Source organism: Canis lupus, chromosome 32 (assembly GCF_003254725.2).
Source record: "Canis lupus dingo isolate Sandy chromosome 32, ASM325472v2, whole genome shotgun sequence".
Lineage (NCBI taxonomy): Eukaryota > Metazoa > Chordata > Mammalia > Carnivora > Canidae > Canis > Canis lupus.
This window is the reverse complement of record NC_064274.1, coordinates 32,476,894-32,498,929: the sequence shown is the minus strand read 5'-3', so window position 1 is coordinate 32,498,929 and position 22,036 is coordinate 32,476,894.

Sequence of the window (22,036 nt, the reverse complement as noted above, 5' to 3'; positions counted from 1 at the left end):
GTGCCCTCCTTTTTTTTTTTTTTTTAAGACTTTATTTATTCATGAGAGACACAGAGAGAGAGGCAGAGACACAGGTAGAGGCAAAGGGAGAAGCAGGCTCCATGCAGGGAGTCCGATGCAGGACTTGATCCTGGGACTCCAGAATCACGCCCTGGGGTGAAGGCAGATGCTTAAATGCTGAGCCACCCAAGTGTCCCTACAAGTGCCCTCCTTAATACCCATCACCAATTTAGCCCATTCCCCAACTTACCTCCCTCTATCAACCCTTAGTTTGTTCTCTATCGTTAAGAGTCTCTTATGGTTTGTTTCCCAATATTTCTCTTTCTCTTTTCCCCCTCTTTTAATATGTTCACCTGCTTTGTTTCTTAAATTCCACATATGAATGAAATCATATGGTATTTGTCTTTCTCTGAATTACTTATTTCATTTAGCATTATACTCTCTAGCTCTCTCCATGTCTTTGTAAATGGCAAGATTTCTTTCTTTTTTATGGATGAGTAATATACCTGTGTGTTTGTGTGTGTGTATACGACATCTTCTTTATTCATTCATCAATGGACACTTGGTTTCTTTCCATAGTTTGGCTATGGTTGATAATGCTGCTATAAACATCAGGGTGCATGTACCACTTCGAATCTATATTTTTGTATCTTTTGGATAAATACCTAGGTAGTACAATTGCTAAGTCATAGAATAGTTCTACTTTTGGTAGATACTATCTGATTTAATTTCTACCACGAAAAAAAAAATAATTTCTACCACGAGCCTACTAGTTACCTGCTATGATTAGTCCCATTTTACAGACAAGAATACTGAAGTTTGGAAAAGTTAACTCCATTGGCCAAGATCACAAAGTCAGTGAAGAGTTGAATAATCTTTTCATTATTACAGTAATTCATATATGAATAAGGCTTATAATATTCAGTCCACCTAAATTGTCTGAAACAAATATATGGAGCATGCTCTGTGGAACCAGTGTTTCTAGGTAATTAAGACTGCAGCAAGGAGATTGAAATAAAATTTTAGGTCCCCAGGAGTCATATTTATAGAGACACAACCTCAGAAAAATATCAAGCAATGGCTACTACCATATTTCTTCTGTCATAATTTATATATAATTTTCAACATAGATTAATGTTTCTCTCTCTCTCTCTCTCTCTCTCTCTCTCTCTTTTTAAAGTAAGCTCTAGACCCAATTTTGGGCTTGAATTCATGACCCTGAGATCAAGAGTCACATACTCTACTGACTGAGCCAGCCAGTAACTACTCAAAATATTTTAAAAAATTCAATGAATCAAAATATTCCTAATTTGGTACACAGGTACATTATAGTATCTTATATACCAGATGTCTAGTAACTCTCATTGTACAGCTCTGCTTACCACATTATCTTATAGCACTAAGACATTTTGGAACTTTTCAGCTTTAAAAACTAAAAGAAGTAACGAACTTAAGGTATCCTTATTACAAATCTTTGAGATAATTCAGAGGGAAGAACTTATCATTAATCTTTTGACCATTAGTAATTTTGTGTTGTAGTTTTCAAAAAATTAATTTTGTATATAGCAGGGAAAAACTCAAGAACATCCCTTGCTTTAATGGAGCTTATATCTAGGGAGATGGAAGGGGAGACAGGTGTGGCAAATAAATATATACAATTTCAGATAGTTAAAGGGCCTGTGAAGAAAAAAAGGACAAAGTCACAGAAAATGACAGGAGAGAAATAGATGTGAATAGTGCTACTTTTAATAGAAAGATCTGGGAAGTCCCCTCTGACATGCTGACATTTGTGCAGGGACCTAAATGAAGTGATGGAGCAAGGCTTGTAGTTATTTTGGGAAAGAGCATTTCAGGCAGAGAGCGAAGCAGGTGCAAAGGACCTAGGGCAGGAGCAAAAAGCTAATGTAGCCAGAACGGACTGAAGAGAGGCAGCAGAGGAGGTTAGAGGGAAGTAGGGCAGGGCCAGGTGCTTGCAAAGGGCCTGACTAGCCACTTTTGATCATTTAGATTGTCATTGAAAATCATTGGAGGCTCAGAGCACAGGAGTTCTGCATTCTGAGTTACACTCTTACTGCTTGTTTGTAGACAGCAAGAATGAAGGTAGGCAGGCCAGCTAAGAAGTTACCGCATTTGCCCAGTTTTACAAGTTTGGTAGTTTAGACTAGAATGGTATCAGTGTCGGTTACAAAAAAGGTCAGCTTTGGGTTGTGTATAAAGAGAAGGCTGACAAAAGCTGAGAATGATCTGGATGTGAAATGTGGAAACAAGTTAGCAGTTAAAGTGGCCTAAATACACAGGGCTTCATCTTATTTCATTTATTCATTTGTTGATTCTTTTAAAGATTTATTTATCTCATATTTCTGCAAGCTGACAGAAAGCCAATAAATGTGCTGGATGCTGGAAAGGTGAGGAAAGAAAGCCTTTCTGTCTAACAGATTTTAAATTATTTATTTATTTATTTATGATAGGCACACAGTGAGAGAGAGAGAGAGAGAGGCAGAGACAGAAGCAGGCTCCATGCAGGAAGTCCGATGCGGGACTCGATTCTGGGATTCCGGGATCACACCCTGAGCCAAAGGCAGACGCTCAACCCCTGAGCCACCCAGTCATCCCTGCAAATTGAATTTAAATTTAAAGCTTTTTTTTTTTAATATTTTATTTATTTATTTAGGATAGTCACAGAGAGAGAGAGAGGCAGAGACACAGGCAGAGGGAGAAGCAGGCTCCATGCACCGGGAGCCCGACGTGGGATTCGATCCCGGGTCTCCAGGATCGCGCCCTGGGCCAAAGGCAGGCGCCAAACCGCTGCGCCACCCAGGGATCCCTGAATTTAAATTTAAAAAAAGAAAAAATTCCACAAGAACAGTCTTTCTCAAATTATTTGTTTGGGGCTCAATCCCAGCACCCTGGGATCATGACTTGAGCCGAAGGCAAATGCTTAACATGCTGAGCCAGTCAGGCTCCCCTATATCTTTCTTTTTTAAATGTATATGAAAAGATAATTATTTAAAAACTTTTATTACTATAGCTTTACTGTTATTTCATATCAAAAGCAATATACTTATTTTTAAAAATTTAGAAAGAGGACAGCCCCGGTGGCACAGCCGTTTAGCGTTGCCTGCAGCCCAGGGCGTGATCCTGGAGACCCAGGGTCGAGTCCCATGTCGGGCTCTCTGCATGGAGCCTGCTTCTCCCTCTGCCTGTGTCTCTGCCTCTCTCTCTCTAGTTGTGTCTCTATGAATAAATAAATAAAAAATCTTAAAAAAAAATTTAGAAAGAACGAAAGAAGTAGGAAAAACAGCTTATTCATTATCCCATGACCCAGTCACTGTCATAGAGAATTCATAGATTTCCTTTCAGTTACTTGTTTAATACTTAGATTACTTTTATTTTTTTAAAAAAACTTATTTTTATTACTATAAATATGATTTTACATCGTGATTTATTCATTTGACATTTTCCTATACTAGTTTTCACAAGAATACTTTAAATGAAAATAATGTTCTGTGGAATTTATTATGGGTATCAATATGATTTGCATTTTACTATTTTTAAATAGTCATCCATCAGAGTTTATTAGATTAATCTATCAAGTCAAGTGTTGTTTTTGTCCTCCCTTAGCACCCCATGTCCATCCAACAGACTTCCAAAGAGTGGAGGTATACTTACAGAAGTCTCCATGCCAGATTTTCCTTAACTATTCACTCATTATTTTGAGTTTCCTTAATTCTATTTTGGTGCTACATTTGTCCTTACATAGGCTTTCCAATTTATTTGTTAGTTTTATACTTTTAATATTTTTGTAAGTTTTCATGTATATTTATGAATTGTCACTTAAAGAATATTATGAAACAGACAAGGAAAAAAAATACAAACACTGTAATCCAAGCAACAAGACTAACTCCTGGAATATACCATTCTACATCTTTAAAAAAATGTTTTTTTTTTTAAGGATTTTATTTATTTGAGAGAGAGCAAGCACACAGAGTGAGAGCACAAGCAGGGGGAGCGGTAGAGGGAAAGGGAAAAGCAGGCTCTCCGCTGAGCAGGAAGCCTGACGTGGGGCTCAATCCCAGCACCCTGGGATCATGACTTGAGCCGAAGGCAAACACTTAACCTGCTGAGCTAGCTGGGCTCCCCTATATCTTTTTTTTTTTTTTTAATGTGTATGTATGTGTATTTGAGCCTTGCACTTCATCTGCACTTATCTGTGTTGTCATTAACAGTGAAGAAAAACCTAATTTTTCATCTTAGAAAAAAAATAAAAGCTGCATCCTTGGAATGAAATTTCATATTCTTGTGATGTTTTTCTCAAAGGGATTTAGGAAGCTTTATCTATTCAGATCAGGAAACAGGAAACACAAAGTGAGAGAAGGTTGATGCTGGTTGTAAAATAAAATGGAAATAATGAGTCAAGGTTGAAGAACAGGTTGAGAGGCCCTGGATCCTCAGCTGCTGCTGCTTCTCATCTTGCACCGGGCCTCCTGCCGAACACCAAGTGCCTGCCCTTGAGGAGACACACGTTATGACATGATAAGACTAAACTCTCGCTCTCCTGTGCTAACCCTACAATGCACATGCCCATGACATTCCAGCTGGTCCTAAATGATTTCTTAGGGCTTCTAGTGATTGACATTGCCTAGGGCACTTCCTTGTGTTTTGATAACATTGGTGCCTCAATAAAAGATAGAACTGTATTGCCACTGAAATACACAATTTAAATAGTTTAATTATGTTTAATGTTCCAGAGAATAATGAACATATATATGTGGATTGTATGCTTGATATATATCGATTCTACTTTGTAAAATAGATGTTCTATTTTCTCAGTACCCTTCCTTTCTTTCTTCTTTCTTTCTTTCTTTCTTTTTTTATTCAAGAGAGACAGAGAGAGAGAGAGAGAGAGAGAGGCAAGAGGGAGAAGCAGGCTCCATGCAGGGAGCCTGACGTGGGACTCGATCCCGGGTCTCCAGAATCAGGCCCTGGGCTGAAGGCGGCATTAAACTGCTGAGCCACCCAGGCTACCCCCATCTGTGCTGATAAAACATGAACTTTACTGTCAGATAAATTTGAAATCTTTCTCCTGACTTTGCCACTTATTAGTTGTAAGAACTGCGTTGAGGATTTTCCAAGCTTCAATTTCCATAGACAAAATGGAGCTAATAATATCTAACCAAAAATCTAAGTCTTTTTAAAAAAATATTTTACTTATTTATTCATGAGAGACACAGAGGGAGAGAGAGAGAGAGAGAGTCAGAGACACAGGCAGAGGGAGAAGCAGGCTCCATGCAGGGACCCAACGTGGGGACTCCATCCCAGATCCTGGGAACACACCCTGCATGGAAGGCAGGTGCTAAACCACTGAGCCACCCAGGGATCCCTAAAAATCTAAGTCTTAAATAAAATAATTTATTCAAAAAGACGAATATATGGCCAGGCAGATAGTTTCTTTTTCTTATTACAGCCAGAATGGTGTCTCATGTATGTGCTGCAACTGAGGGAAATAGATGAGCTCATGTAAACTTGAGTTCAAGTCTTTACTAGTAGAGGCATCTGAGAAATTTTGTAAGGGAGAGAGAAAGCTCTTTGGTCTTTCAATGCTGCAAAGTGGTGCTCAACATTGCCATGTACTTATCCCACACTAAGGAGTCTACTTGGGTGCGTGTCAAAGAAAAGAAAGGGATTGGGAATTTGAAAGTGTGGCCAGTAGGACATGCAGGAGTTTTCTAGCATGTTGCCATAGGGTCTGCACTACTGAATTGACAGCCAAGTTACATAGGACTTGCATTAGCCATCAGCTTCAGAGACTCTGGATATAAATCTGATTCAAGCAGAGAATTTAGAAAGAAAAGAGAAAAGACATAATTTCTCTGCCAGGTCCTAGAAAGAATTTAGGATTCAAAAGGAAAGAGCCATATACATGAATATGAATGAATATGAAGATCTAAGAGTTGGTCAGCAATCTTTAAAAATATTTTATTTATTTATTAGAGAGAGAATGAAAGTACAAGCTGGGGCGAGGGAAAAGCAGGCTCTTTGCCGAGCAGGGAGCCCCACATAGGGCTTGATCCAAGGACCCCAGGATCATGACCTGAGCTGAAAGGAGACACTTAACCGACTGAGCCACCCAGCTACCCCTCAGCATTTTTTTTTTAATGATGAGTTAGCAATAATGGGTTTCCCTTAATGATGGATTTACAGTAAGAATATTTCTGGAACAATGTAATCTGAAACTTTTTATTTCCTATTTTACCTCTTCTCGCTGAAAGAATAGTTTCATTCTCACACTACCAGCAAAATTCAGAGCACTGTATGGCTAATGGTGTCTGTAGACAGAGAAAGAGAGAAAATGAGGTATTTCATAAAGACACGCCCTGCCTAAAAATATCTTTCTATCTCTGAAATTTTTAATTTACTTTACTTTACTTTACTTTAATTTAATTTAATTTAATTCAATTTATTCGTGAGAGACCCAGAGAGAGGCAGAGACATAGGCAGAGGGAGAAGCAGGCTCCCTTTGGGCAGCCTCATGTGGGGCTCAATCCCCTGACCTGGGATCATTCCCTGAGCCGAAGGCAGATGTCCCTATCTCTGAAATTCTATTTCAGAATCTCCTTATTAAATGCTTATCATAGTGCCTGTGCATATTAGTTGTTCAATATATGTTGGTTATTTCTAATATCACTGTAATATACATATTACATATTGTCATTACTTTATCTCTACAATTTTGTAGTCCTAAAAGGGACAGTACTTTTTTTTAAAAAAAATTATTTTTTAAAGATTTATTTATTTATTTATTTTTAAAGATTTTAATTTATTTATTCATGAGAGACACAGAGAGACAGGCAGAGACATAGGCAGAGGGAGAAGCAGGCTCCTCGCAGAGAGCCCCATGCAGGATTCTATCTGGGATCCTGGGATCACAACCTGAGCCAAAGGCAGGTGCCCAATCACTGAGCCACCCAGGCATCCCTAAGATGTTTTAGATCACATTCTTCCTCTTCTTCTTTTTACAAAGATTTTATTTAGGGACACCTGGGTGGCTCAGTGGTTGAGCATCTATCTGCCTTTGGCCCAGGTCATGATCCTGGAGTTCTGGGATCGAGTCCCATGTCAGGCTCCCTGCATGGAGCCTGCTTCTCCCTCTGCCTGTGTCTCTGTCTCTGTCTGTCTCTCTCTCTCTATCTGTGTCTCTCATGAATAAATAAATAAAATATTTAAAAAGAAGATTTTATTTATTTATTTGACACAGAGAGAGAGAGTGCACAAGCTAGGAGAGCTACAGTGTGATCCCAGGAGCTGGAATCATGACCTGAGCTGAAGGCACTTAACTGAGCCCCACTGAGGAGCCTCTAGACCACATTATTCTGCTCAAAACCCTCCAGTGTTTCTCATCTCCCTCAGAATCAAAATATTTTTTTTTGCAGTGATCCCCAAGGCTCCATGTCATCCGACCCGCAGCATCATGCTTGGTCTCATCTCCTGTTACTCTCCCCCTCATTCATTCCACACCATCCAGGCTGGTCTTCTTGTCATAACTTAATATCTGAGGTACACTCCCACCTCAGGGTTTTTGTATTTGCTCTCCCTGAGCTTGAAAGCTTGCTTTCTCCTGTCTCACAATCTTTTAAGTCTCTGCTCAACTGTCATCTTCTCAGTGAGACCAACCCTGAGTGCCTTACTTAAAATTGCAATATCTGTATACACGCCACCCAGTCGAACTCCCTATCTCCTTTCCTGGCTTTATTTTTCTTTATAGTGTGTATCATAATCCTACATAGAATGTGCTTGTGTGTGCATATGTGTGTGTGTATATATATATATATATATATACATATATATATATATATAATACTATATATAATATTTCTTGCTATTTCCCACCCCTAGAATTTAAGCTCAACCAGGGAAGATATATTATTTTATTGCTGATGCTTATCCCATAATAGCTATACAATAAATATTTGCTGAATGAAAAAATGAATCATATACATTGCCATTTGTAATGGAAGATCTAGGAAATATTTTAAAGATTATTTTTTTAAGAGAGAGAGAGAACAAGAGAAAGCGAGAGAGAGTGAGACCACGTGAATGTGCATGGGGGAGGGCAGAGGGAGAAGCAGACTCCCCCCTGAGCAGGGAGACCACTGCAAGACTCAATCCCAGGACCCTGGGATCATGACCTGAGCAGAAGGCAGACACTTAACCACTGAGCCACCCAGGGTCCTAAGAATTTTTTTTTTTTTTTTTTTTTTAGATTTTATTTATTTATTAGAGAGAGAGAATGAGCAGTGGGGAGGGACAGAGGGGGAGAGAGCGAAGCCAACTCCCTGTTTAGTGGGAAGCCCAACCTGGGACTCAATCCCAGGACCTTGAGATCATGAGCCAAGCTGAAGGCAGATGCTTAACCGACTGATCCACCCAGGTGCCCCAGAAAATATTTTAATGAAAGTACAATCACGAAAGGCAGCAGGAGAATCAGATGGACATCACCCAAGAAGGTGAAGGACACAGAATGGGCAGCCCTTTTTTTTTCCCTAAGATTTTATTTTTAAGTATTTTCTACTTAAAATGTACACCCAATGTAGAGCTAAAACCCACAACCCCAAGATCAAGAGTCACATGTTCCACTGGCTGAGTCAGCCAGGAGCCCTGAGAATGGGGCAGTCTTAGAGTCTGAAGATAAATCTGTTTACTTGATCATTGGGCAGAAGGCTAACTCTCTGTAGTGGGCCAGAAATAAGACTGCATTAATCCTGCAATTGAGGGGGAGCCTGGGTGGCTCGGTCAGTTAAGCATCTGCCTTCAGCTCAGGCCATGATCCTGGGGTCCTGGGATCAAGTCTCCATGAGGCTCATGGAGTCCTCAGGTCAAGCTCCCTTCTCAGTGGGGAGCCTGCTTCTCCAGCTCCCTCTGTAGTAGCTTCCCCTGACTGTGCTCTCTCTCTGTCAAATAGATAGATAAATAGATAGAGAGATAGAGAGATAGAGAGATAGAGAGATAGATAGATAGATAGATAGATAGATAGATAGATAGATAAAAATTTCTGGCAATTGAGGAAAACCCAAACCTCATTTCAAAAATTTCACTGCTGTATTAAAACCCTTTTGTGGCCATTTCTCATTTATGTTATGAGATCCAAAAAAAGGGGAAAAAATTACTTCAAGGGCCTAGAAAGGAATGACTAACTAAATATAGCTACATTGTACTGTAAAAAATAAAGCCTGCCAAAATAAGTCTGCCAAAATAAAAGCCTGTCAACGAGGCACACATTACGGTGTTCCTGGTTTCAACTTTGAGGTAGGAAAGTTTAAGAAACTAAGGTTAACAATTCTGTATTTTGCATATAATAATCACAAATTTTAAAAGTATCTGGTATTTGGCTCATCCTTTCAAAGTGCAACCTGGATATTTAAAGGCAAGGACTACGTGACTCCAGGCAAAAATACACTGTATCACGTTGGAAGCTCCGTGTGCCTTCCCAGCTGCTGCAGAACATTTATCATGTGGTGACAGCATTCTCACTTCTGAGAGCGTGAGCAGCCTCAAACCAGTACCTTGGCCTCTGCTACAGTTTCTGTGTCTTCCTGAAATCAATTTTCAATAACCTTTTGAGAGCAGAACAACATAAGGGAGGTCTTAAGTCCCCTCCTACCTTTTCAAACCATTCCAAAGTTAAGTGTATCATCAGAAGAGGCAACAGTTCAATGATGGCAGTTTGGGGCCAGAGGTGTGGTAAAACCCAAACACTTCTTCAGGCCTGCACACAGTCTCACAATTTTGGGATTAAACATCAGCTTTGGATGCCAACTAAAGCAGAGTCATCTTGGGACGACTGGGTGGCTCAGCGGTTGAGCATCTGCCTTTGGCTCAGGGCCTTATCCAGGGTCTGGGGATTGAGTCCCGCATCAGGCTCCCCACAGAGAGACTGCTTCTCCCTCTGCATGTGTCTGCCTCTCTCTCTCTCTGTATCTCTCATGAATAATCAATAAAAAAAATATATTTTTAAATAAGTGTGGTTCCTGGACAAGCAGCATCAGCATTACCTAGGAACAGGTTTAAGATGCAAATTGTCAGACCTATGCCATCAGAAACTTTGCAGGTAGAGAGTTTAACAAACCCCCCACACGATGCTGATGCCACCTTAAAGTTTGAGTACTACAAGATCTCAACCCTAGTGCAGTAATTCTCCAACATTTAATAAGTGCCAATCAACCTGCTGGTAGATAGATCATAACTGCCAATGCCCTGCACAGAATAGATTCTTCATCAGTTCTTGTGACTTGTGGAAGACAGGAAAGGAGGGATGGGAGAGCATTGTCACATAAATTGAAGAAGCAGAACTACTCAACTTCCATCACTCTTTCTTACTTTTTGGCTTTTATTATACTCAAACTTACAGAACAAAAATTAATCTCTAATGCTATTTACATTGTATGAAATAAATGTACATAATATTTTACTGAGTTGAAATCAGTATATACATCCTATTTTGTGATTCAATTTTTATTTTTGTTTTATATTTTGTATATTTATGCTTTAGCTTTATCTATTAATTATTTGAGGCTATTCCTTTTTTTTCACTTGATTTATGTGCCACTTCCATGTATCAGTTTAATCCATATGCTTACTATTTTTATGCTTTACAATCTTTGTTTCCTTTTCAGTGGTTTACAAATGTTAAGCAATTAACTCTGACATTTATTTTTTTTAAGATTTTATTTATTTATTCATGAGAGACAGAGACAGAGAGGCAGAGACACAGGTAGAGAGAGAAGCAGGCTCCATGCAGGAAGCCCCACGTGGGACTCGATCCCAGGTCTCCAGGATCACGCCCTGGGCTGAAGGTAGCGCTAAACTGCTGAGCAACACAGGCTGCCCCAACTCTGACATTTATGACAAGTAGTGGCAATAGCACTGAATCTCCTACAGAGGAGAGCAATTAGCTACCTAGTGCTAAATTCAGCTCAAATAACAAAGAAACAAAGAATCAGTCCCAGCTCCCTAGAGACAACAGTTACATGAAGTAATTTAAAGAACTTAACAAGGACCATAATAAGAAGCACCTCAGAGTTTCAGTGACTGGGGAATATGCAGGAAAAAAATGATCAGAATGGGTAGGCTCCCCAGAGAAAGTTAAGTTTTGGACCAGCACTGAGAGGAAGTGATGGATACAGATTGGCAGAGATGGGGAAAGCATTCCAGGTTTAAAGGATGGCCTTTCCAAGGGCCACAGAGAGGAACTAGCAAGTCATGTGCTGGGTGCTATCTGCCAATTGACTTGGCTCAAAAAGAAGGTCATGTTAGGGAATTACAAAAGATGAGGTTGGGGAGCTGAGAGCAAGCCCAGAATGCTAAGCTGAGAGATACGGTAACCAGTAAACAAGGAATCTTGATAGATTCACAAATGAGGCAGTGACGTGATAAAAAACACTTTTAAAAAAGGCTGACTTCCAAAATGACTATTGATATAGAAGTAATATCCATGAGTTATATTGTTGGCAATATAAGCCATTTAAAGCAAGAATTATTGTGAACAAGATATATAATAACATTTTGCACTACTAGGCCTTTCTCCTGTTGCATCCCTAATGTGCTTTCACAGTGCTCTGTCCTATTTCCTCCAGCATCACTGTGTAAAATAGCCTGTTGAAAATTTGTGCTGGAAAGAATAGCCTTTGACTGATACCCCGAGTTCTATCATACAAAAAAAGTAGTTCAAGTTTTCTTGAACCAATCTCAACACTATATTTTTAAAAATATTTTATTTATTTATTTAAGAAACAGAGAGACAGCATGAGCAGGGAGGAGTGGGAGAGGGAGAAGGAGAAGCCGACTCCCCACTGAGCAGGAAGCCCAACATAGGGCTTGATCCCAGGACCCTGACCTGATCATGACCTGAGCCAAAGGCAGACCCTTAACCAACCGAGCCACGCAGGTGCCCCTCAACACTGTATTTCTGAAATACATCTTTTTTTTTAAGATTTTATTTATTTATTTATTTATTTATTTATTTATTTATTTATTTATTTATTTATTTATGAGAGACACAGAGAGAGGCAGAGACACAGGCAGAGGGAGAAGCAGGTTCCCTGCAGGGAGCCCAACGTGAGACTTGATCCTAGGACTCCATAATCACACCCTGAGCCGAAGGCAGACGCTCAACCACTCAACCACTGAGCCACCCAGGCGCCCATGAAATACATTTCTGAAGCCCCTCCACCTGCATGGAGCTGTAAAGGCTACACTGTTTAAGCCTCATCAAACCAGTGCAGTCCTTGCTTGCTATGAGAGATATAGAGAGAGAGACAGAGACACAGGCAGAGGAAGAAGCAGGTTCCATGCAGGGAGCCCGATGTGGGACTCGATCCCAGGTCTCCAAAATCAGCCGCGGGCCGAAGGTGGTGCTAAACCACTGAGCCACCCAGGAATCCCCCTTCTATGTGATTTCATAGATGCTGGCCTCACAAATTAAACCAATGGATAAAGATGTATCCATTAGTTAAAATATGATTTAAAGAATAACTGAAAAGAATTACACTATTGTGACATAAACTGCTCGGCAGTGCTTCAAGATGGACTAGCAGAGTGCAAGAAAATGTCACTAAATAGGAATCATTTGAAGTTAATAGGATATGTAAATGAATTTTATTTTATTTATTTTTTTGTAAATGAATTTTAATAAAAATAGCTTATTTATTAAAATAAGCTTAGTCTATACTTTTGTCTTTACTTATTTAATATATTTATTTTTTTCACAGAGAGAAAGAGAATGCAAGTAGCCAGAATGGCAGGTAGAGGTAGAGGGAGAAGCAAACTCCCCACTGAGCAAGGAGCCTGACGAAGGGCTCCATCCCAGGACCCCAGGATTATGACCTGAGCGGAAGGCAGAGGCTTAACCAACAGAGCCACCCAGCACCCTTATCCTTTTTCTTTTTCTTTTTTTTTTTTTAAGAATTTATTTTTTTATTTGAGTGCGAGAGAGAGCGAGAGATAGCATAAGCTGGGGGAGAGGCAGATGAAGAAGCAGCAGACTCTCCACTGAGCAGGTAGCCAGATGCGGGGCTCGATTGGAGGACCCTGGGATCATGACCTGAGCCAAAGGCAGGTGCTTGACCAACTTTTATCTTTCTTAAGCGTAGACAACACAATGATTTATGTATACATTGTGAAATGATGATCACAATCAATCTAACACATCCATCATCTCACATAGTTACCAATTTTTAATTTCTTTCCTTTTTTGTGGCGAGAAAGCTTAAGATTTACTTTCATAGTACATTTCAAGTACACAATACAGTATTATTTTTTAAAAAAGATTTTATTTATTTTAAAAGAGAGAGAGAGAGAGAGCACTCACATGAGTGCGGTAGAGGTGCAGAGGGAGAGGGAGAGTGAATCTCAAGCAGAATCTGCACTGAGCAGAGTGCCATTGGTGGCTCAATCTCATGATCCTGAGATCATAAACCTGAGCTGAAACCAAGAAGAGTCAAATGTTTAACTGACTGCGCCACTCAGGAGTTCCTACGATACACTATTATTAACTGTAGTCACCATGTGTACTTTAGATCCCCAGAACTTACTCTGTTATATCTGAAAGTTTATAGCCTTTGACTAACATCACCTCATTTCCACCATCCTCAGCCCCTTGCAACCATCATTCTAAGTTATAATTCTATGATTTTGACCTTTTTGAATTCCACATGTAAGTGAAATCATAGTGTTTCTGTGTCTGACTTATTTTACTTACTTAGTCACTAATGTCCTTCAGGATCATCAACATTGTAACAAATGGCAGGATTTCATTTTTTATGGCTTAATAATAATCCACTGCCTCCATATACCATTATTTTCTTTATGCATTCATCTGTCAATAGACACTTACATTGTTTTCATTTCTTGGTTAATGTGAATAATGTGAATAATGTTGCAAGGAACTTGGGAGCCCAAACATCTCTTCAGGATACTGATTTCATTTTTTTTTTTTTTTGTATATATACCTAGTAGCAGGATTGCTAGATCACATGGTAGTACTATTTTTAAGTTTTTGAGGAATCTCTATACCATTTTCCATAATGGATGTACCAATTTACATTCCCACCAACAGGTACAAGGGTTCCTGTTTTTTCATACCCTTACCAACACTTGGTATCTATTGTTCTATAGATAGCAGCCATGGTAACATGTGTGAGGTGATTTTACTGTGGTTGTGATTTTAATTTCCCTGGTAATTACTGATATTTAATATCTTTTTAGGTACCTGCATACAGTACCACCATCTGTATGTCTTTGAAAAAATGTCCATTTGGGTCCTCTGCCCATTCTTTTAATCAGATATATGTATATACATATTTGGCTACTAAATTATATGATTTCCTTAGATATGTGATTTACAAGTATTTTCTCATTACATATGTTGCTTTTCATTTTGTTGGTTGTTTCCTTTGCTGTATGAAAGTTTATTAATTTGACTTTTTTCGACTTCTTTTTGCCTTTGACGACTAAGCTTTTGGTGTCCAATCCCAAAAATCATTGCGAAGACAATAATCAAGGAGTGTTTTCTTTATCTAGGAGTTTTATAGTTCCAAGTTTTACATTTAGTGAAGCCTTTATTTATTTTAAAAAATGATTTTTACTTATTCATGAGAGAGAGAGAGAGAGAGAAGCAGAGACACAGGTAGAGGGAGAAGCAGGCTCCATGCAGGGAGCCCGATGTGGGACTAGATCCCGGGACCCCAGGATCACACCCTGGGCTGAAGGCAACGCTAAATCGCTGAGCCACCTGGGCTGCCTGCTTTATTTACTTTTTAAAGATTTTATTTATTTCTTCATGAGAGACACAGACTGGAAGAGAGAGGCAGAGACATAGGCAGAGGGAGAAGAAGGCTCCTTGTAGGGAGCCCTACACGGAACTCGATCCCAGATCCCGGGATCACGACCTGAACTGAAGGCAGGCACCCGACTGCTGAGCCACCCAGGCGTCCCAATAAATATTTTAAGAAGGAGAAATATTTAGCAGTTTCTTACTTAGGAATTCATGGACCACTTCCTTTGTACTCCACCACTTGCCTGTCATGAACACTTCTAGAAATTTTTAAGAAAAGATTTTAGAGAGAGAGAGAGAATGAGAGCACGAGTGGGAGGGCAGAGGGAGAAGAGATAATTTCAAGCCGACTCCATGCTGAGTGCAGAGCCTGATGCAGGTCCAAGCCCAGGGCCCTGAGATCATGACCTAGGCCAAAATCAAGAGTTGGTTACTCTACGGACTGTGCCACCAGGTGCCCCAACACTTCTAGGAATTTATCCAAAATGCACACATACCAAATGTCAAGTAATTATGAGTTGATTAATAAGTTATAGCAGGGGGCGCCTGCCTGGCTCAAGTCAGCAGAGTGACTCTTGATCTCAAGGTTGTTTGAGCCCCATGTTGGGTATAGAGATTTAAAAAAATTTTTTAAAAAAAGATTTTATTTATTTATGAGAGAGAGAGAGAGAGAGGCAGAGACACAGGGAGAGGAAGAAACATGCTCCACACAGGGAGCCTGATGTGGGACTCAACCGCGGGTCCCAAGGACGACATCCCAGGCTGAAGGCGGTGCTAAACCACTGAGACACCCGGGCTGCCCTGTAGAGATTTAAAAATAAAATAAATCTTACAAGCTATAGTAGGTACATAATGGTGTAACAAGTAGCTATTAAAAATAATGATGCTATTGTTGAAAGATGCACAACTGACCAATGACTACCATATGCCAAGCATATGCGAGATGGTACATAACATTACCATCTATAACTTGTAGTTTAAAAATCTGCCTTGGAGGGGCGCCTGGCTAGCTCAGTTGGAAGAGCATGGGACTCTTGATCTTGGGGTTGTAAGTCTGAGCCCCATGCTGGGTGTAGAGGTTATTTAAAAATAACATCTTAACAAAACAACAAGAAACCTGACTCAGAGAACATAATATCTATTGACAGAAAAATTTTTACTGTATACTATTTAGTAAACATGGGAAGTTAAGAAAGTGTAAGAACACATATACAATTTTGGTGACTTCCGTTTCTTTTTTGTTCTCATGTATTTTCTAGTTCTTTTTCTTAGTGAATTTGTGTTCTTTATGTAACTCAAAGATAAAAGAATTTTAAGAAAAAATGTTTATTTAAGTAGGCCCAATGCGGGGTTCAATCCCATGACTCTGAGATCAAGAGCTGAATGGAGACCAAGAGTTGGATGCCCAACTCAGCCATTCAGCTCCCCCCCCAATTTTTTTTTTTTTTTTTTATAGTAGGCTCCACGCTCAACCTGGGGACTTTAGCTCACAACTCCAATGGGAAGCCTTGTTGGCTCATTCCGTGAAGCATCTGACTATAGGTCACAAGGTCATGAGTTTAAGCCCTATATAGGATGTAGAAATTACTTAAATTTTAATTTAAAAAATATAAAAATTTGGCCTAGGCAGTTAAGCATCTGCCTTTGGCTCAGGTCACGATCCCAGAGTCCTGGGATCGAGTCCCACGTCAGCCTCCCTACTCAACAGGGGTCCTGTTTCTCAATCTATCTGCCTCTCTCCCTACTCATTCTCTCTCAAATAAGTAAAATCTTTAAAAAATAATTTTTTATAAGTAAATAATACAAAAATTTAAAGTTATTAGGGTGCCTGGCTGGCTCCATCAGTACAGCATGTAACTCAACCTCGGGGTCATGAGTTAAAGCTCCACCTTGGGCATGGAAGCTAAAAAAAAGTAGTAATTTATTATTATTTTTTAATTATTTATTTGAGAGAGACAGAGAGAAAAAGCATGACTGGGGAGGGGAGAGGGAGAAGTAGACTCCCCATAGAGCATGGAGCCTACACGGGGCTTAATCCCAGGACTCCAAAGACTCCATGACCTGACCTGAAGTCAGACACTTAACCAACTGAGCCATCCAGGCACCCCAATAGTTATTTTTAGTGCTCGTAGTAATTTAAAAATATATATTCATTCCTTTATTTAGTCTTTCTTCCTTACTCTTTATTAGACTTCCTGGCTTTTATTTTTTTTTTCTTTTTATATCTAGTGACAGGGCAAATAGTTGGTTTCCTTAGTAATAGCAGCTAAAGCTCCCAAACATTCTTTTCTTTTTGTTTTTTTTCTATTACTTTCTTTTAAAACTGTTTGGATTTCCTGAGTAATAGATATGCATACTAATTATCAGTCTGATTTTATTTTAGGGAACTTGAAAAATCATGACTTTGAAAATGGCCTGATTCAAAGTTAAACCAACAATTTTAACAGTTCAACAATTTTAAGTGGGTCACCGATTACACCAAGAATTTTTAGGCCAAAAATGGTCTGTTGAAAATAACAATGTAATTAGAGTTCACGGGCCAATGTCTTATTGCACAGGTGTCAACAAGGGTTCTCAAATTAAATATGAGGATTATATTTGAAAGATTCTTTACTTCTTACTTATATTTAAAAAGATGAATAAAATTCATGTTTATTAAAATGTGCAAATAGGGCACCTGGGTGGCTTGATTGTTTTAACCATCTGACTCTTGATTTTGGTCATGATCTCAGGGTCCCAGGATGGGGCCCCCAAGTTGGGGCTCCATGCTCAGCACTCTGATTGTCCCTCTCCCTCTGCTCTCCAACTCCCCACTGCTCAAAGGTACTCTCCCAAATAAAATCTTAAAAACAAACAAAAACAAAACACAAGCAGGACACAAAGACCTAAAATAGTATATTTATTTCAGTTCTTCTTCACCAAAGTGATCAGTTATTGATTTCTTGTGTATTTAAAAAATTTTTTTAAAGATTTTAAAATTTGACAGAGAATAAGTAGGGGGAGGGGCAGAGGGAGAAGCAGATTCTTCACTGTGCACAGAGCCTGTCTCAGGGCTCCATCCCAGGAACCTGGGATCATGACCAGAGCCTAAAGGCAAGTGCTTAACCAACTGAGCCACCCAGGCACCCCTAAAATGTGTTTAATGAATGTAACAGCACACATTTGATACATGCTTTTTAAAATTAGACACATTAATATATGTACTCAGACGGGCTCATCATCTATTATTAGTGACTTTTAACATTGTTCCTCCACTTCAATCTTAACCTTTGCAGAGCATTCACAACTGTATAAATGTATGCTGATGTAAAGAACTGGTTTCTTTTTGAGGATTTAGAAGTTTTCTTGGAAAGAGCAAACCAATGACACAAAAGAACATTTAAACATTTGATTCTATTTATATAAAGTACAAAATCAGTTGAAAGTAACCTATGCTGTTAAGCCTTCTCCATTTGTGGAGGGAGGGTGACTGGAAGAGAGGCTCAGGGTGCTTATGTTTCTTCAGTTGGGGGTTTATCCAGGTGTTCCTTTTGTAAAATTTCATTGCGCTTTACAAACTTCAAAGCAGTTTTTTTGTTTTTTATTTTAGAACCATTCACCACTCCATCTTTTTTTTTTTTTTTAAAGATTTTATTTATTTATTCATAGACAGAGAGAGGCAGAGACACAGGCAGAGGGAGAGGGAGAAGCAGGCTCCATGCAGGGAGCCCGATGTGGGACTCAATCTCCAGGATCACACCCCAGGCTGCAGGCGGCACCAAACCACTGCGCCACCAGGGCTGCCCTTTTTTTTTTTTTAAGATTATTTTAAAAAAAGCTCGAGGAGAGGGACAGAGGTAGAGGGAGAAGGATAAGCAGAATTCCCACTGTGCCCAGGGCTCGACACAGTGCTCAATCCCAGGACCCTGAGATCATGACCTGAGCCAGAGTCAGAAACTTAACCGACCAAGCCACCCAGGCACCCCCAGTTCTCTATTACATGTTTTACTACTTCAGGTGCTTTATGCAACATAAAATGCTTAGGTTACTTTTATTGAATTTTAGCTGTGCTTTTGCATATATAAATGACTAGATGACTAATATATAAACCTGGGCAGCCTGTGTGGCTCAGTGGTTTAGTGCCTGCCTTCAGTCCAGGGTGTGATCCTGGAGTCCCGGGATTGAGTCCCACGTGGGGCTCCCTACATGGAGCCTGCTTCTCCCTCTGCCTGTGTCTCCGCTTCTCTCTCTGCGGCTCTCATGAGTAAATAAAATCTTTAAAAAACAAAAAACCCCCACATAAACCTATACTCCGAGACGACTGCTCTTTCATCACAGCTTCAATAGCAGTTATTTGGGGGAAACCCATGTCCTTGTATTTGGCCTCTGCTATTATCTGATTATAGTTTCTATAATTGTCAAACAATTTGTTGGACTTTTTCATGTAGAACTCCACCCCCAAATTAACACATATTAAAAAGCTTACAATAACTTTACACCACCAGCCCACCTCCTGAAAATCAACTCTCATTCTTTTTTTTTTTAAATCAACTGATGTGTTTGGTCACCTAGCCTAAAACCTCCTAGATAGCTTTGGCTCTTTCATTCCTACCATTTTTTTAAGATATCTGACAGAGAGAGAGAGAGAGAGAGAGAGGGAGGGAGGGGTGCACACAAGCAAGAGAGAGAGCAAGCATGCGCACACCCGCTGAGCAGGGAGCCAGATGTTGGGCTTGATCCCAGGAAGCTGAAGGCAGATGCTCAACAGACTGAAGTACCAAGGTACCCCTCCACCAACACTTTTATCTGATCAGTCACCAAGGATTGTCAGTTCTTCTGGTGACCCAGACCTGCATTCACAAAATGTTATTTTCACTGAACTCCCATTTCTTCAAGACTGAAGTATTTTAGTAGCTTTAACCTTGATTCACTGATACCTGTTTCTTCCTTTTTCCCTTCCAGTAGTCGACATATTGATGCTCGTTTTTTGAGACCTATACTTTATCTTTCCCTTGTTTATTTTTTTCTTTCTTTCCCTTGTTTAAAATCTATAGTTGCTACAGGGCAAATCCCTGAATATGACATTCAAAAAATTTCTATACCGATCCTTAGCAATCTTTCTCACTCTTTATCTTGTCCCATTTTCTTTTTACCAACTTTCTTCAGCTGGTAAGATTTTTTCACTGTCCCAAACACACCAGGCAAGTTCCTACTTTAGTATCTTTACATATGCGGTCTTTTAAATTCTAGTGATGTAAAAGAATTAGTAGGTTTGGTGGTAACAAAGGTCAGCTAACAACCTTTGCCTTCGTTAAGAACGAATTATCAAACCTGTAGTTTTAATGTATTAGAGTATCTACTTCTAATTGGTTAATGTAAGAATGCACCTGATTCAAGCTTGATCATCACTGTCTCCTAATCAGGGAACTGGAATTTTAAACTTAGTGTCCATGAGCCTAAAGAACAGTTGCTGAGTCAACTTACAGTAATTTGAAGTAGCCTCTCTAAAAACTCCTGTCAGGAAATCCACAGCTGCCTGGTCTCCTGTACTTCATGAGCTTTATTATTCATCTACTTCCTCAGATTTCACAAGTCTCCCACATATTTAATCTTTTCCTTTGCTTAATCTAGTGCAGTTAGTTTCTATTTCTTGCAACCAAAGAATAGTAAATAAGCAGGGCAAAGGCGCCTGACTGTCTCAGTTAGTAAAGCATGTGACTCTTGATCTCAGGGTCAGGAGTTTAAACTCCTATTGGGTGCACAGCCTCCTTAAAAAACGAGTAAATAATACAATTTCTCACTTGCTCTTAAGCTTTATTCTTTTTTCTGTTTATTTTTCTTCTCTGGCATACTTATTGTATAAATATGCTGCTGAGTCCCATACTGACCTATCCTTACTCCAATGGTGAAGTCAGTCAACAATCACTGTTTATTTCATGAACTGGGCAAGTATAGCACAGTACAAAAGCTCTCTGCTTATTTTTGAGTCTTGTGCATGCCTGAGAAGTAGCATGAGACCTACCGGGCTAAGTATGTGGGAGGAACAGGGATACCTATAAACCTGGAGTAAACGAATGACTTGGAACAAACTGGGATGGTGGCCTACTCAGATAATATGACTGAGACAAATGGGTGCCCCTCCCACTTGGTATTGCATAAGCATCCAGAATACTGATTCAACTTTAAGAAAAAGGGAGAAAACCCTAAATTGATTAAGAATTTTGTGGGATATGAGGCTTGAAATAGAGATTAACCTGAATTTTAAGAAAATAAAGTTGTATTTCTTGCACACCTTAATTTTTGGGCTATTTATATTGCAACAGAAATAATGGATTTTATAATACTTAAGTACTGTAAGATACACATTATTATTTTAGGATATACATTATTATTTGACCATATCCACTGGGTTCAAAATCTAATCAGCTGAATAATGAATTTACTAGTTAAGCCAAGGATATCAAGATTAATTTTAATACATCCATCCAATTTTTGTATAAATCACTTTATTTAAAATACACACTAGGCAGGTATATGTTTGAATGGTTCTTTTTAAAAGTAATTCCAAGAAAAGTTCTTCAAGCATAGGGGGGAAAAAAACCCCTTAAATCATGATAGTTTTTTTAAAGCTGTATGCCCAACATGGAGCTTAAAACTCACAACCCTCAGATCTAGAGTCACATGTTCAACCAATTGAGACAGCAAGGTACCCTTGACAATTTTTTTAAAAAAAGATTTATTTGAGAAAGAGAACATGAGTGCAAGAGGGAGAAACTCAAGCAGACTCTTGATACTGATGCAGGTGCTTGATCACATGACCCTGAGATTATGATCTGAGCCAAAATCAGATCTACACAATCAGAAGTTAACCAAACATATCAAATGGGCTCAAGACATAAAATAGCTTTTTGTTTTCCTGGCATCAGCTACATCTTTTGGAGAGCTATAAGCATTTTGATATTGTTATTCAAGAGGCACCTGAGTAGCTCAGTTGGTTAAGTGCCTCCTTTGGCTCACATCTTGGTTCTGGAGTCCTGGGATTCAGCCCAGTTGGGCTCCCTGTTCAGCAGGGAGTCTGCTTCTCCCTCTGCATCTGCTGCTGCCCACTCCTTGTGCTCTGTCAAATAATTAAAATCTTTAAAAAAAAAAAAAAAGTGAACAAGACTGTATCCCTATTTCCACGAAACTTACCTTCTAGTGATTGTTGTTGCATCTCATGGTAGTGATGTA